Below are 16711 nucleotides of genomic sequence, written 5' to 3'. Positions count from 1 at the left end.
CATTCACCTATCCACTCAGCCACGTACCCACCCATCATCCATCCACCCACTCATCATACATCCACCCACCCACCCAGCCATCATTCATCCACCCACCCACCCAGCCATCATTAATCCACCCACCCATCGTCCATCCACTTATCCACCCAGCCACCCACCCATCCATCATCCACCCACCCAGTCGTGATCCTTCCACCCACCCACTCATCGTCCATTCACTCACCCATCATCCATCCACCCGCCCATCATCCATCCACCTATCATCCATCCACCCACCCACCGACCAATCATCCATCCACCTATTCACTCATCATCCATCCACCTATTCACCCATCATCCATCCACCTATCCACCCAGCCACCCATCATCCACCTGCCCACTCATCATCCACCCACCCACCCACCATTCACCCACCCATCATACACCTATCCATCCAGCCACCTACCCACCCATCAGCCACCCACCCACTCATTATCCATCCACCCGTCATCCATCTACCCACCCACTCATCATTCCTCCACCCCCCCATCATCCATCCACCTCTCCACCCACCCACCCATCATTCCTCCACCCACTCATCACCCATCCACCCAGCCACCCACCCACCCATCATCCATCCACTCGCCCATCATCCATCCACTTATCCACCCAGCCACCCAGCCACCCACCCATCATCCATCCACCTCTCCACCCAGCCACCCCCCCCATCATCCATCCATACACCCATCATCCATCCACCTATCCACCCAGCCACCCACTCACCCATCATCCACCCACCGGTCATCTATCCACCCACCCATCATCCATCCACTCACCCATTATCCATCCACTCACCCACCCACCCATCATGCATCTTCCCATTCACCCCCGCCCCCATCATCCATCTACCCACCCCACCCAGACATCCAGCATTTCTAAGAGCTTGTAGAGTAGTGGATACGGCTGTGCAAATGAATTTAGAAAATGATTTGTACCTAAAGTCATCACGTTCATCATAAGGAATATGTCTTCAAGCAGCTTCCAAAACCCAACCATCTGAATAACACTCAGGTTCCACATCAAGGCAGACAGCAGCCCGACCTGACCCCTGCCTCTCATTCACTCAGGAGGTATTTACTGAGCACCATGAGGCCCTGAGATAGACGACACCAAACTCAGAATGCAGGGAAGTAATATTTTCCTGCTTTCTAACTGAGAAAAGTGAAAGTCAGAGAGGTCAGGTGGTTTCCTAAGATAGCAGAGTCATGGTTTGAGCCTCGCTCTGTCTGACCCCACAGACATGGTCTTGCGAGTTGAGTTACAACCTAGTGTGTGGACTCTGGAGCCCACACTGCCTGCTTCCAGTCCTCACTGTGCCACTTAGAACTCTGTGCCCTTGAGCAAGTTAAGTCAACTCTCTGAGTCTGTTTACCCATCAGTAAAATGAGGATGATCATGATACCTACTCCTTAGGAGGATGATGTATAAAAAAATGCTTAACCTGGGGCCTGGTGCTGGGCATGCAGTTACCCGACATTAGCTGCCAGTGTGAGTTTCTTAGGGCTGCTGTAACCAATTACCATAAATGTGCTGGCTTAAAACAACATACGTTTATTTGCTTGCACTTCTGGAGGCCAGAATCTGCAATCACGGTGCCAGCAGTGGCAGGGCTATGTTCCCCCTGGAGGCTCTAGGGGAAGGTCTTTCCCTGTCTCTTCTAGCCTCGGGTGGCTCCAGGCATCCCTTAGATTATGGCCGTGACACACCGATCTCTGCCTCTGTCTTCACCTGGCTTTCTCCTGCTTCTCCCTGGTGCCTCTCTGCATCTATCTTATAAGGATACCTGCCATGGGATTTAGGGCCCACCTGGATAATCCAGAATGTTCTCACCTCAAGAGTCTGAATCACATCTGCAAAGATCCTTTTTTCCACATTGACAAGTCACATTTATAGGTTCTGAGGCTTAGGATATGGACATATCTTTTTGGAGGGCGCCATTCAACCTACCACAGCTGCTATTATTTAAAAAATGTGTTTAGAAGATACAAGTAATACATGAATACATTCTCAGTATAAGCCTTTAGACATCAAGTTAAACATCTCTTTGGCCACCACCGTCACCTCCATTTGCGTCCCCTGAAGTCACCATTGTGATGAGCTTGGAGCTTATCCTTCCAGACCTTTCTGTTGGGGTGGAAAGATACATGAGATCTTTACATACATGGATTATTGTCCTGTTGCCAAGCACTGGGATAGGTGTTGAGTATTCTGAGATAAGACACAGCATTATAAGGATAACATTTTAAAAAGCATCTTAAACACTTCGTTACATACATGATGGTTCGGTGACCGCTGAATTAACACTGTTAATAGCATAGCTGATGAGTAACTGTCTTTTTTTTTTTTGGTGCGGGATCTGGCTGTGTCCCCCACGCTGGAGTGCAGTGGTACGATCTTGGCTCACTGCAACCTCCGCCTCCCAGGTTCAAGCTATTCTCCTGCCTCAACCTCCCGAGTAGCTGGGATTACAGGCGCCCACCACCACACCCGGCTAATTGTATTTTTAGTAGAGACGGGGTTTCACCATGTTGGTCAGGCTGGTCTCAAATTCCTGGCCTCAGGTGATCTACCTGCCTCAGCCTCCCAAAGTGTTGGGATTACAGGCATGAGCCACCACGCCCCGGCCTGATGAGTAACTTTCCTAGTAACATTTTTTTAAAAAAGATATGCCAACTTTGTTTTTCTTTTTTTTGTTTTTGCTATCAAATACCATATCTTATTCATTCTTTCTATTTTTTGTACCCATTAGCCATACCATCCTCCCCCCTCCTCCCCCCACTACCCTTCCCAGCCTCTGATAACTATCATTCTACTTTCTGTCTCCATGAATTCAAGTGTTTTCATTTTTAGCTCCCACAAAAAAGTGAGAACATGAGATGTCTGTCTCTCAGTGCCTGTCATATTTCACTTAACATAGTGGCCTGCAGTTCCATCCACGTTGTTGCTAAATGACAGGCTCATTTTTCATTAATGGCTGAATAGTACTCCATTGTGTATATGTACCACATTTTCTCTACCCATTCATCTGTTGGTGGACATTTAGGTTGCTTCCAAATCTTGGTTGTTGCGAATAGTGCTGCAGTCAACACGGGAGTGTGGATCTCTCTTCAGTATACTGATTTTCTTTCTTTTGGGTATATACCCAGCAGTGGGATTGCTGGATGATATGGTAGCTCTATTTTTAGTTTTTTGAGAAACCTCCAAACTTTCCTCCATAAGTGGTTGTACAAATTTACATTCCTATCAACAGTGTGCAAGGGTTCCCTTTTCTCCACATCCTTGCCAGCATTTATTATTGCCTGTCTTTTGGATTAAAACCATTTGAACTGGGGTGACACAATATCTCATTGTAGTTTTGGTTTGCATTTCTGTGGTCAGTGATTGGAGCACCTTTTCATATACCTGTTTGCCATTTGTATGTCTTCTTTTGAGAAATGTCTACTCAGATCTTTTGCCTAGTTTTTAATTGGATTGTTAGATTTTTTTTCCTGTTGAGTTGATTGAGTTCCTTGTGCAGTCTGTTTATTAATTCCTTGCCAGATGTGTAGCTTGTAGATATTTTCTCCCATTCTGTGGGTTGTTTCTTCACTTTGCTCATTGTTTTCTTTGCTGTGCAGAAGCTTTTGAACTTGATGTGATCCCATTTGTCCATTTTTGCTTTGGTTGCCTGTTGGGGTTTACATAACTTTCTTAGAAAGTCTCCATGACCCACAGACTTCTGGGGCAGTAGGAAGTAAACCCATAATCTCCATGCAGCGTAGGCAGTGGTGTAATGGACACACATAAAAAGTGCCGTGGAGGCCAGGCACGGTGGCTCACACCCATAATTCCAGCACTTTGGGAGGCCAAGGCAGGTGAATCACCTGAGGTCAGAAGTTCAAGACCAGCCTGACCAATGTGGTGAAACCCCAACTCCACTAAAAATACAAAAGTAGCTGGGCATGGTGGCACACACCTGTAGTACCAGCTACTTGGGAGGCTGAGGCAGGAGAATTGCTTGAACCTGGGAGGCAGAGGTTGCAGTGATCCCGAGATCATGTCACTGAATTCCAGCCTGGGCAACAAGAGCGAAACTCCGTCTCAAAAAAGAAAAAAAAAAAGTTCTGTGGGGACACAGGGGAGAAGGGATTATCAGTTCTAGTCTTTGCTTATTGGCGGACACCTGAGCTTTGTAGGCTTTGAAAGAATAAACCTTGGCAGACCCACGTCTGGGGACTTGTGGAAGGAAAGAACCCGGAAGGGATGTTGCCTGCAGCAGGAAGTGAATCCCGAGTCAAGTTGTTCCTAGAGGACCTTGATTGTCATCCTTAAAGAGTTGGAGTTTTTCTCATGGGGCGATGGGATTCACATTGTGTCCCGCAGGGCTGAAGGCAGGGGAGAAGTGAAGGAAGGAGGAGGCCAGCACTCAGGGCCCTCACCCGGCCTATGTCCCCACAGTCTCTGTTTTCTGCCAGGTGACATTTGCAGGAGCTAATGAGTGGCTTGAGGGGGCTGTAGTTACCTCCAACCCTCTGTCCATCAGCTGTACCCAAAACTTCCCAAATAAACATGCAAACGAAGGAAAAGCCTGTGTGCTCTAGGCCACTTAGCTGTATGGACAACTCACAATAATAGGCATAGAGTGACAGAAAGACCTGACAAGATGCCACTTGGCTTCCTTTTTCAAGTAACTCTGTAGGGTTTTCCCACATAATGGATACAGAAGGAATTTATTGTTGGGAAACGGGGCAGCAAGATGGACAGCGTTCTCCAGGACCAATGGGATGTGCGGCCTCCTGGGCTCCGGCCTCACCAGCTCCAGAACAAAGACGGGGATGAGGACTGAGGGACATACCACGTCTCTTGACAGCAGAAGATGATGTCTGCGAACCCAGCTTAATGTGCATGGCCTTGTCCCCAGACAGGGGCAGCCTCAGCTGGCCAGGTGTCCCCGTCACTGCAGAGTTCTGTACTTGGACTGGCTGCACAGGGAGACTCCAGGGTACCAAAACATCTTCCTGCCTCACCCTCAAGCTCTCTGAGCCAGTACCTCCTGATCCAGGTCTATTTCTGAACTCCGAGATCCAAGACCAAGGTCATTCTCATCAGCCGTTAAGCCAGTTAAGGACTCTTCCTGGCTCCTTGTGTGCTGGTGCGGCTTCCAGATAATGATAGCCAAGGTCACACTTGCTGAACGCCCTGGTGATTCAGGCACTCTTCTTAGTACTTTATGCAAATTATCTCTTTGAGTCCTTACAGCAAACCTCTGAGGGAGGTGGAATTACCATATTCATTCCACGGAGGAGGAAGCAGAAGGGCGGAGAGGTGGAGCCACTTGCCCTGCTCACAGAGCTAGGAGGAGGCAGTTTGCAATGTGAACTGGGTGGCTGTTTCTCCCTGCACGCTCTTCACTGCTCTGCCCACCTGCTCTCAGTCCACCGACCACCAGATCACTGTCCCAGAGAGCAAGTGTGACACTGTTGCCAATAGCACAGCGTTCTTGGTAAGATGCCATTCAAGAGAAGGAGTCTACTTTAAAAAATAAATAAACCTTGAGACTGCAGGGAATAGAAAACCCATAGATGCTTTTTCAATGTGAGATGAATTCCCAAACAGGTGGCGGTGCCTGTGCCTGCTCAGTGTCAATAAGAAAAGGGTTGAAGGGTGAAAAATTAACCAAAAAAGCCTTCTTTTCCAGAAGACAGGAAAGAGCAAATAAGAGAGAGCCACGCCTAGGCCGGGTGTGGTGGCTCACGCCTGTAATCCCAACACTTTGGCAGGCTGAGGTGAGCGGATCACTTGAAGCCAGGAGTTCAAGACCAGCCTGGCCAACATGGTGAAACCCTGTCTGTACTAAAAATACAAAAATTAGCTGGGCATGGTGGCATACGCCTGTCATCCCAGCTACTCTGGAGGCCAAGGCAGGAGAATCACTTGAACCCGGGAGGCAGAGGCTGCCGTGAGTCGAGATTGTACCACTCTACTCCAGCCTGGGTGACAGAGCGAGACTCAGTCTCATTTAAAAAAAAAAAAAAAAAAAAGAGAGAGCCACACCTAGATTCCCGTTATTGATCCATTGAAACCGAGTTAGCGGTTCCATTCCTGCTGCCTCGGCACTGACTGGGAGGGAAGCGGGACTGTAGCAGTTCTCTTTGTTCCTTATCACACAACCGAATGGCCTAGGAGAGGCCGAGAGAGAAGGCTGCAGCTTGCTCTGGTGCCCCATTCTTCCCAGGGGTGCAGCACCGGTCTCCTTGGAACAGCGCTCGAGCCTTGGGAGAGTGATGAGGAGAAATGCTGGTGTCTCAGAAGTGGAGAACAGGTTCCCATCCAAGCTGAGCTGAGGGGATGATGGCTCAGGTCAAAGCTGGCTACACTCCCCTTGCCATTTGTTATCTTTTTAGTGCAGGGATGTGAAAGGGAGGGGCTGCGGTGAGAGGGTGAGAAAGGCCGTTTTATTGAGTGTTTATTATTGTGGACCCGGCAGGACACCAGGCATTTTACAAATAGGACGTTGCAGGCATCGTGGTGGGTGAGTACTGGCCCTGTTTTACAGATGAGGAAACTGAGGGTCAAGATTTTCTGTTAAGTATTGAGTATTGAGGCCTGAGTCTACTTGACCTTAAGCCATCTGACGTTAAGACCCTGTGTCTTCTCCGGGAGACCTTGGTAGCCAAAACTAATCAGTGAAGAGCTTTCTGAGAACATTCTTCCCCTACCTCCATGCCTCCATGCCTAAAGCAGCCTCCGAGATGTGGCATTCTTTCTTGTGACTGGTGGAAATTAAACTCTAAGGAAGAACCCTGGAGGAAACATTCCAGAGTTGTTTTGCTTTTATCTGCAAATCAGCAGCAAACACAGAGCCTTTTCATCCACAGATTTCATCACTGTGCTTATAATGTTAAAAATACAGTCCATGTGTGTGGTTAACAGCAAATGACCCATACATACACATGCTGGGATTGCCAGAGCATCTCCACTTTCCTTTCGAGCCACCACCTTTTGCAGGTGCCGAGCTTTAGGGCTTCCTTCTTTCAGAGGAGGTGAGCCTGGATCCTTTTTCTGCACCCATGTTTCTTCTGGGGGAGACAGCAGGTGTCATAGAAGGAGCACAAATTGGAATTCAGCCACAGTTGGCTTTGAATTCCTGCTGTGTCTGTGGCCACATCACTTAGCCTCTCTGAGCCTCTGTAGAATATGGGAAACAGGTTACTGAAGGAATGACTTGAGTGGGTGCAAATAAATGTCTGACTCCTTAACGTCTTGACATTCCTTCTCTATCCGGAGCCAGGAGCCTTGTTTGATTCTCAAGTCCCTGACATTTTATAAAGCTATAGAGATCAAAGATTTATTCCTCCCTACCTAGACAAATGAGATTTCCCTGAAATTACAAATAATTTTTCTACATCTTTCCAGCTATCAGTTAGGAATTGGCAAACATTTTCCGTAAATGCCCAGATAGTAGATGAGTCTGCGGGTCACGCTGTCTCTCTCGCCATTACTCCACTTTGCTGATGCAGCCTGAAAGTGGCCATAGATGATGCATAACCAGCTGTTGAGTGTGACTGTGTTCCCATAAAACTCCGTTTACAAAAACAGGTTGGATTTGGCCCAGGAGCCATAGTTTGCTGACCCCTGATGTAGAGTTTGGAGAGGTACTGGGTTTAGGTGCCAGAGATGCAAAAATGAATGAGTCCTTGCCCCGGAGGGTTCTCCGTGTAACAACACGCTTGCACGTAGTGCTGGTAAGGGATATTCTTTTTGCAAGAGGACATTTAAGGTAACAGGAAAGGCAGGTGCCTTTGGTTGTTCTTACAGGCTGGCATCACTAGCAGATCAAGCCAGGTGTATCTAAATCTGCTCCTGCCTGCAAGGATGAGCCCCTCAGACCTGCCGCTTAAACATCCTTGATATCTCTTAGTGCTGTTAAATGCTGCTCGGTGGTCCCAGGCCAGTTTTTACATCACAGTTTTCCTTGGGATTGTAATGTGTCTTAAGAAATCCTACATCCACTCCCCATGTTACTGTAACAGTAGCGCGAGCCAGTTCAGATTCTCAGTTTTGCACAGCTGCCTTTCTTTGGCATCATCTGGTTGATCTGTGCCTCAGTTTCCCTGGCTGTTCAATAGGAGTTAAGGATGAAATAGTGCATGAGAACCGATATGATTTGGCTGTCCCCACCCACATCTCATCTTGAATTGTAGCCCCCGTAGTTCCCATGTGTTGTGGGAAGGACCTGGTGGGAGATAATGGAATCACAGGGGTGGTTTCTCCTGTACTGTTCTCGTGGTAGTGATTAAGTCTCATGAGATCTGAGGGTTTTATAAGGAGTGTCCTCTTTCCCTTGGCTCTTGTTCTTCTCCTGCCTGCCACCATGTAATGTAAGATGTGACTTGCTCTTTCTTGCCTTCTGCCACGTTGTGAGGCCTCCCCAGCCATGTGGAACTGTGAGTCCATTAAACTCTTTCTTTTATAATTACCTTTATCAGCAGCGTGAGAACAGACTAATACAAGAACATTTGTTCCATGTTTGCTGAACTTAAAAAAAATCATGTTTGTGTAACCCTTTAAGAGCAACTCATCCTTCGCAACTCAATAGGGGGCATGGGTCAATAGGGAGAACACGGGAAGGGCTCTGGCCACTGAGCCTTGAAACATCTCCTAGAAACCCTGGGACCTGGGAGGAGAGGCTAAAAACACCACAGATGTGGGGCAAAGCAGGAGAAGCCTGCATCCCAGGGCCCCAGCCACTGTAAGGCTGCTCATTTACTCTTCAGACCGTTCCCCTCATCTGAAGCAAGGGCAAGTTTGGGTTAGTTGAATACACTCCACTCATTGCAATAAGTCTGAGTGTTTCACCAACTGGTTGAAAACTCATAACTTAAGAATAGTTCTATATTGGGAGCTTCAGCCTGGAGGGACGCTAGAGAATTGTTGATTTGTGGTTTTCTTATAGGTGATTCTTAAAAATCTGTTGATATAAAGGGGATGGCAGTTTGGCATGTTACCCCTTGTGTGCAGTTCGGGTGTGTGTGTGTGTGTGTGTGTGTGTGTATGGACGTGTACGCAGCCTCCTGGCGGTTCACCTGTTGCCTCCCATCTCTGCTCTGCAGCCAGAGTGACTGAAGAGTTAGCTGGACCAGACTCTCTCTTGCTTAAATCCCTCAGAGGTTTCCCCTGTTGGAGCACAGACCAAAGCCATTCTCATCTCCCTCATGCTTCAGGCTCCTCCCAGACGCCTCATCCATCCCTGTCCTCCGTGGACTTTTCACAGCCTTAACTGTCTAATGAACTGTGCTGACTGCTGTGTGGAGGCTCTGTCCTGGTGGGTTGTATGCTTTGCGAGCCCCGGGGCTTCCTCTCCCCTGGCACCTGCAGAGAGTCTCACTACTGAGTGGAATGTAGTGCAAATCTGTGGAATAAACATAGGCATAACTAGTGTGCATTTGTGGAATGGAGCAGTCAACCCCTCACTCCAGGCAAGGGCTGCTCAACACCCAAACCGCCGTGCCCTCAGCGGGGTTTCCACAGAGCCCAGAATGTTTCTCCGCCAGGTACTGGGCTGGGGCGGTTCTTGCAGGATCCTATTGGAGCTTCCCAACAACCCCATCCAGGGAAGCTTCTATTGTCCCCATTTTCCAGGAGGGAAGTAAGGCCCAGATAAGTGGAGTGGTTTATTCTCGGCCACACAGCTGAGTCAGAGCTCAGGCCCGGCAGACCCAAGTCTTGTTCAGTCTTTAAAGTGAAAAACAAACAAACAAACAAAAAACACTTATTTAGAATGAGGAAGTAAATCGCAACAGACGATCTGTATTTGTTGTTTAGAGATGGGGTCTCGCTCTGTCACCCTGGCTGGGGTGCAGTGGCGCAATCACGCCTCACTGCAGCCTCTCCCTCCCGGGATTGGGCAATCCTTCCACTCAGCCTCATGAGTAGTTGGGACTACAGGAGCATGCCACCATGCCCAGCTACTTTTTAAATATTCTGTAGAGATGGGGTCTCCCTGTGTTGCCCAGACTGGCCTTAGTCTCCTGGGCTCAAGCGATCCTCCTGCCTTGGCCTCCTGAGTTACTGGGATTATAAGCATGAGCCACCATGCCCAGCCTTACAAATTATCATTGTTAAAGAGCTGATACATACCACAAATACGACAGAATCCAGACAAACATCATAGTTTAATTAATCAACCATCAGGCACATTTCTCTGATCCCTTTTCTCCTACATTTTTAAGCTGCATACTCTGATAGCCTGTTTAGAAGACAGTACTGTTACATCATTTTCTATACAGAGAGTAGAAAGATAATTCAGTCGTTCTTCCAGCATGGTGGAACAAAAACTTTCCAGCATTTTGCTTGAAATTTTAAAAGCAATTATATGAAAGAATTTTACAGTGAACACCTGTATACCTACCACTTAGAGTCTACCATTAACATTTTGCTGTACTTTATCATCGTTTTTTTATCCATCCATCTGTGCATGCATCCATCCAGCCATTCATTCATCTGTCCATTTTATCTTTTTTGGGATGCATTTCATAGTAAATTGCAGATACCGGTACATGTTTCTTCCAAAATACTTCAGTATGCACATAGAACTTTACCATCACCCCAGAATGGCCCTTCATGCCATTTCCTGGTGTTCCCCACTCCACCCTCCCCAAGGCATTCACTGTTCTGATTTTCTTTCCACCACAGACATGATAGTTTCGTTCTTTTGATTTAAAATTGCCTGATTGTTATGTTGATTTTTTGAAAGGTTAACAAGTCATGTACGTGGTAAAAATTTATAAGGTCTAAAGTTTTACAGATAGGAATAAATCCTCCTGTCTCCTCTGACACTTGCTTCTCAGTGCCTTCCCTTAAAGGCATCCATGGCTGGCAGGTTCTTACGTGTCTTTATAGAAATGGTTCCTGCATATAGACATGTGTGTCTCCCAACACGCTACTTCTTCATGAGGATAGTAGTTCACCTGACACATTGTTTTGTGTCTAGCTTTTGTAATTTGACATTATATCTTAGAGATCTTTTCCTCCTTAGAGGGGATGACTGCTGTTCTTTTCGTAACTGCACAGCCTGGCTGTGACTCTGCTGTATTTTATATAACCATTTCATTCCTTGTCTCCAGGCTTTTATTACCCTAAGTGGTGTTGCAGCAAATGTCTTTGTGTCCTTATCTCTGTGCTTATGTTGTCCATCACTCTTTATTTCTTGGAAAGAAAGATGTCCATTCTTAGTGAATTAGTAAGTTCAATTATTTCCCCATGCCCTTTGCCTCCCACCCCTTCCCTGCTCCAGCCATTCATTCACCCGTCTGTCCATTTTTACATCCGCCTGTCTATCCATCCAATGGGAACATTCACTGAGCAGTCAGATGTGCCTGCCTACCACCTTGGACTCTGAGAATATTGTCCTCGACACCCCCATTATCTTTTGAGAAAAACAAATATGTCAAAAACTAATTCACAGAAGTGTGATAGTCTATATTTGTGTGAGGTTTCAGGGCTGCCCAGAGGATAAAATAAAAACTCTTTAAAGCTCTTATTTGCCAAGTTTTTACTCTTAGCAAAGCAGTAAAACCTTGCTAGGTTTTACTAGCAAGTCCTTGACCTCGGCTGTTTTTAAAAACCACAGAGAACAGAGAACAAAAACAACAAAACAAAACCACAGAGATATGATACCTCTAGTTGTATGTTTGTAAATCAAATGAAAAAACCAACAGAGAACCCTGAAAGTGCTCCAGAACTGGGCTGGCTTTGTCCTGAAGGGCATGGATAGTCCAGTCTGACTTTATGATCGTATCATCAAGCCTGAGCCTGTTGCTTGGCTTGACCACCCAAGCTGAGAGACAGAACTGTGCCATTTCCATTATGTTCCTTATTAAAAGATGAGATGAGAAAGCAGGCTCATTGGTGGAATGGAAAAGTTGTCATTTTTTTGGCAGTAAAAAGGGAGAGCTAATTGCATAAGGGCAGGCTATTTGAAAACAGGGATGAGTGAGAAAGCAACTCTGGAAAACAAATTATGGCTGTCTCTTCATGATTGGAACAAAGATTTGCTGCCTCCATAGCATCTTCCTTGTTGCTTTTCTTTGGAGCGGTGAATCTGAGAACCTGGTAATTAGAAGGAAGAAAATAAGATTCTCTTTCTTTGATTTTTTTCTTTTGTCTCCAAACTATCTTATCCTTCCCATGCATCAAGATTTTGAATTTGCTACAAAGCAGTCTAAAAATCTGTTGGCATTTCAGGGTGGAAATATAGTGTATCTTATGGTTCGTTTGTTCATTCATTCATTCATTCAGTGTGTTAATTCGGTGCCTACATGTGCTGGGTTCTTGGCCAGGCTGCAGTGTGTCATGGTGAACAGGTGGGTGTGGTAAGCACATATAGAGCTCTCTGAGCTCACAAGGAGGGTTCCAATCTGCAGATAACCAGCATGGAGTCATTACAGGCTGAGGAATGTGAAACGTAGAGGGTTGCATTGGAGACACTGTTTAGTTCTGGTGGTCTGGGAAGGTGCCTCCTAGGAATTCATATTTTGGCTGAGTCTCAGATGAGAAGAGCTAACCTTACAGAGAGGCTGAGGAAGAGGAGAAGGGAGCTGTAGCTTACAGTAACACTTGCTTCACAGATTGTTTGAGGATTTACTGTGAGACCGTGAAGTCCTTGGCACGTCGTAATTGTTCAACACATGCTGGCCTCCCCCCTTGCCTTTGTTGATTTTTTTGAATAGGGCAATCAGAGGCTGGTTGTCATGAGGTAGACAAGGAAGAAATCAAGGTTTACAGAAGCCAAGTGACTTCTCAAACCATCAGAGGAAGCCCAGGATTAGAACTCAAAACGTCTGCATTTCCATCTGTTCCTGAGAGCTTATGTTCCTGAGGCTCAGAGTCTGGAGGCTGACCTTTTTACCCAGAGATGGAAAAGGACCTGGGACTTCCTAGGGGCAAAGCCTCCTAAGTCATCCTGCAGTAGCAACAGCAAAATAAAATCAGAAAACCACCAAGCTTTAAGAAGGCTCAAGGTTTTAGACCCAGTTGTACATCTGTATATGTCTACTTTGGAGCTATTGAGTCCTTTCAGATTTTCTTCATCCATCAGAGGTCCGTTTACCAGCTAAGGCTCTTGAGTATGAATAGGGTTACTTCATTTTCTGGGCATCCCAGAGGCAAGATGTGAAGAACGCAGACTTTGTAGTGGGAGGCAGTATAGCTTAGCAGTTAGAAGTGCAGGCTCTGGAGCCAGATCACCTGCATTTGAACTCCACCTATGCTACTTACTAGCCGAATGACCTTGGGCAAGTTACTTTTATGGAGTATATATCACTGTATGTGAAACTACCCCAAAACTTAATGGCTTTTAAAAAGATGGCTATTTTTTAATCTCTCATGATTCTGTGGGCTGACTGAGCTCAGCTGGGTGGTTCTTCTGCATCATGTGGTGTCGACCAGGGCTTGACTGTGCTGGACATCCAAGATAGCACTCTCATTTATCTGGCAGTTGGTGCTGGCAGCCCACTGGGACCTCAGATGGGATTATTGATCAGAATACCTCGTGTGGCTTCTCCACCTGGGGAAAGCCTGAGCACCTGAAGTCACTGAGGCTGAGTGAGAGGCTGCTGAGTAGACTTAGAGATTTGATTTGGGGTCCTGACATCTTTACTTCCTCTGTGTTTATTCACAGTGATCTCTCTTGTCCTTGCCCATGAAATCAGGAGCACACCTCTGCCCACCCGCTGTGGAAGAGCTTTGTGGAGTGGGCAGCCTTTGATGATACTGGTGGTGTCGTTGTCATTCTTGCACACCCCTCAGGACTAGAAGTGAGGGCAGCTGCAACGATGGAAGGGTTCCCTGTTCATCTTCACTGCCCCCTTACCTGGACCCTTATTGTGCTAATTGGAGGAGGTGTAATTTTTTTTTCTATGGCTCTGGCAGATTGGCTGATTTTCTTTTTTTCTCCCTCTTCTGTCTTTCCTTTTTATTTAAATAAACATTTATGCAGCACATAATGGATACTTTTCATTCTTTTTGGCAGAACCTCTAGTGTCTTCCCAGGTTTGAGGACTTGCCAGTCAAAGTGGCAGGGTGGACCTGTGTCAGAGTTCCACATGGCACTGGGGTCAGAGTTTCATGACTAGGGAGAGAGCTGTTGTCCTGGCCTGTACCTGCTCCCCACCTCCCCCAACAACCCAGGAAATCCTGAGTCAGGGGAGATGATGGAAACTTCTTTGCTGATGCAGCCCAGAAGTGGATTCCCCGTTGGTCTCATCTACCATTTCACATCCTTGTGTGTACAGCACCGAGGGTGTTTGCTCCGGCATGATTCAGGAATCCTGGCTGCTCTGTTGCTCTAGTAACAGCATCTGCCTTTCCTTGTACCTGAAGACTGCCACGTGAGTGCCCAGACCACAGGCAAAGGGTGAGCTGCCTTCTCTGCAGGGTCAGGGAGAGGCGAATGGAGATAGCCATGTTGTTGATGGCTGGTTTGTGCCCCATATCGAGGGTAAACTAAAGAGAAGTCTGCATCCCAGGGATGTGTTCTCCAAGATTCCCCAGACTTCAGGAGGTCACAGGGGATGTTTGTGGCATCAGTAGAAAGTTGATTTTTCTTACAAAATAATCTCTTCTCCACACTCTTTATTGCCAGAATATAAAATAAAATCAGCTCTCTAAAGGGCTGCTGTCAAGTCTAGCTAATATCTGGCTCCAGTCTTGAAAGACAGTGAGAAAAGACAAAATTTGATGTTGAGTAAGCTCGGCCTTTAATTACCATCATGCATTTGCTACAGTGCCTGGCCTTGTTATCAAGTTATGTTCCATGGAGGTTAGAAAGTTCCCAAATTCTTTTTCCAAGCAGCCTCCCTGGTACTCTTGTAGGCACACAAAATCTCCGGGTTTACTGATCCCAATAATGCCACGTAATTAGAAGAAAAGCCTCTAAGTCAGAAGGATTGAACAACTCCTGGGTACGCATATCCACTATTCAAAATGTTCCCTGAAAATCACCACCCCTGAAGGGAAAGTTTTACCTACACAAAAGATACCTTGTTCCAGAATTAGTCATTTTTGAAGAAGTCCTTTGTTTTCTATAATTGTAGATTAATGTCTGTCCATAAAAAATCTGCCTTGTCTTTCACCTTGGTCTTTTTGGTTGCCTTCTGCCTGTGCTCTGTGGGGTAGATACAGCAAGACGCTCTTGTGATTGAGTTTCCTGGGTGCAAACTCTGTTCACTTCCATTTGGAAATGAGGCTGCATTTAAAGGCGGTAGCGATTGTGTGTAGCATTGGAGCTGGTGTCCTGATGGCCTGTGAGTCCCCCTCCAGCCTGCTCACTTGATCCCCGTAGCATGTCCAGAAGAGCCTTCCCCAGCCTCAGTGCTGAGGGGGAAACCCAGAGAAGAGGAGTGGCCTGCTGGTGTCCTGGCCTTTTTTTTTTTTTTTTTTTTTTTTGAGATGGAGTCTTGCTCTGTCGCCCAGGCTGGAGTGCAGTGGCCGGATCTCAGCTCACTGCAAGCTCCGCCTCCCCAGTTTACGCCATTCTCCTGCCTCAGCCTCCCGAGTAGCTGGGACTACAGGCGCCCGCCACCTCGCCCTGCTAGTTTTTTGTATTTTTTTTTAGTAGAGATGGGGTTTCACCGTGTTAGCCAGGATGGTCTCGATCTCCTGACCTCGTGATCTGCCCGTCTCAGCCTCCCAAAGTGCTGGAATTACAGGCTTGAGTTACCACGCCCGGCGTCCTGGCCATTTCTGCTGGGCTCCACATGGATGTAAAAGGGGAGAATGGGTGTTGTCTAGAAGGTGACATGGCCTTAGAACCCTTTCTTTGCCCTTTTCCGTCGCTGATGCGTAACTGTTCGGAAGGCACTATCTCTGCCACCTTGCTTTCTGGATTTGAGTGCAACGCATGGAGTGGGATGAGGTGGAAAGGGTATTTGATTACTTAATAATGTGATATGCACTTAAATTAATATATATCTGCTTATGGTTATGCAGTTAATATATCTTCATTGTAGAAGGTACAGAAAAGTTCAAAATAGAAAATACAAATTCTCTTAATTTTTTTTTTGAAACAGGGTCATGCTCTGTCACCCAGGTTAGGGTGCAGTGGTGTGATCATAGGTCACTGCAGCCTTGAACTGCGGGACTCAAGTGATGCTCCCACGTCAGCCTCTGGAGTAGGTGGGACTACAGGCTTGTGCCACCATGCCTGGCTAATGTTTTTTTCCAGTATTTTTAGGAGAGACACGGTCTTGCTATGTTGCCCAGGCTCGTCTTGAACTCCTGGGCTCAAGCGATCTGCCCACCTCAGCCTCCCAAAGTGTTGGAGTTACAGGCATGAGCCACTTCCAGCCTCCACTGTTGATTGAAGGAGAGCCTTCTAATGTGTCCTAACCTTCAGTTTCTTCATTTCTTCTTGAAGCCTTCAAGACTACTTCAATCTTACTTTCTTTTTTCATCTTTTAGCTGACTTTTCCTGTTTGCTGAGGGTTTATAGCAGAAAAGCTCTGAAGTTGGACAGATCCATTTCCTAAATGTGTGAACTTGGGCAAGTTTTACAGCCTCCCTGAGCCTCGGTTTCCTCATCTGTAAAGTGGGGAGAATAATACCTGTCCTCAAGTTCACTGTGAAGCTTGCTGGGGATTGCGGGTAGTGTGGGAACCCCGAGAGGTGAAAGGTGTGAAGTCATTGTCCTCTT

General features: G+C 46.7%; 1 protein-coding gene across 1 annotated transcript in view; it reads left to right on the top strand.

Annotated features, from left to right (window-relative positions):
* SNX29 (sorting nexin 29) overlaps nucleotides 1-16711 on the top strand; it is a 577448-nt gene that overhangs the window by 388395 nt on the left and 172342 nt on the right. The gene's annotated exons all lie outside the window — the stretch shown is intronic.

The sequence above is a fragment of the Colobus angolensis genome, unplaced genomic scaffold (assembly GCF_000951035.1).
Source record: "Colobus angolensis palliatus isolate OR3802 unplaced genomic scaffold, Cang.pa_1.0 Scaffold116, whole genome shotgun sequence".
NCBI classification, from domain to species: Eukaryota; Metazoa; Chordata; class Mammalia; order Primates; family Cercopithecidae; genus Colobus; species Colobus angolensis.
Note: the sequence above shows the minus strand (reverse complement) of the source record. Positions and strands in the feature narration are given on the sequence as shown.